Source organism: Oncorhynchus tshawytscha, linkage group LG19 (assembly GCF_018296145.1).
Source record: "Oncorhynchus tshawytscha isolate Ot180627B linkage group LG19, Otsh_v2.0, whole genome shotgun sequence".
NCBI lineage: Eukaryota > Metazoa > Chordata > Actinopteri > Salmoniformes > Salmonidae > Oncorhynchus > Oncorhynchus tshawytscha.
In genome coordinates, this window is record NC_056447.1 from 54836102 (window position 1) to 54837270 (window position 1169).

A 1169-nucleotide genomic window follows, 5' to 3' on the forward strand; every position below is an offset into this window, starting at 1 on the left:
GCCCCCTGTATGGTCCTAATGCACCCTGTATGGTCTGAAATTCCACCCCTGTATGGACTGTCCGCCCCTGTGTAGTTTCTGATTCACCTTGGCGTGGTTCTGTTCCACCCCACATTCCCATGTATGGTTTCTAAAATCCACCCCTTGTATGGTTCTGGTCCACCCAACAGCCCCTGTATGGTCCTGTTCCACCCCACAGCCCCTGTATGGTCCTGTTCCACCCCACAGCCCTGTATGGTTCTGTTCCACCCCACAGCCCCCTGTATGGTCTGTTCCACCCCACAGCCCCCTGTGGTCCTGTTCCACCCCACAGCCCCCTGTGGTTCTTGGTCCACCCACAGCCCCCCTGTGTGGTTCTGGTCCACCCCACAGCCCCCCTGTATGGTCCTGTTTGACCACACAGCCCCCTGTATGGCCCTGATCCACCCCCTGCTTGTGGTCCTGTTCCACCCCACAGCCCCCTGTATGGTCCTGTTCCACCCCCTGTATGGTCCTGTTCCACCCCACAACCCCTGTATGGTCCTGTTCCACCCCACAGCCCCCTGTATGGTTCTATTCCACCCCATGGTTCTGGTCCACCCAACAGCCCCCTGTATGGTGCTGTTCCACCCCCACCGCCCCTGTATGGGTCCTGTTCCACCCCACAACCCCCTGTGTGGTCCTGTTCCACCCCACAGCCCCTGTATGGTCCTGTCTCCACCACACAGACCCCTGTATGGTCCTGTTCCACACCCCACAGTCCCCTGTATGGTCCTGTTCCACCCCACAGCCCCCTGTATGGTCCCACCTGATCCACCACAGACCCCTGTATGGTCCCCAGCCCCACCCCACAGTCCCTGTATGGTCCTGTTCCACCCCACAGTCCCTGTATGGTCCTGTTCCACCCCACAGTCACCTGTATGGTCCTGTTCCACCCCACAGTCCCTGTATGGTCCTGTTCCACCCTACAGTCCCTGTATGGTCCTGTTCCACCCCACAGTCAGCCTGTATGGTCCCAGCCCCACCTCACAGTCCCCTGTATGGTCCTGTTCCACCCCACAGTCCCCTGTATGGTCCTGTCTCACCCCACAGTCCCCTGTATGGTCCTGTTCCACCTCACAGTCAGCCTGTATGGTCCTGCTCCCACCCTACAGCGTCCCCTGTATGGTCTCGTTCCACCCCACAGTCCC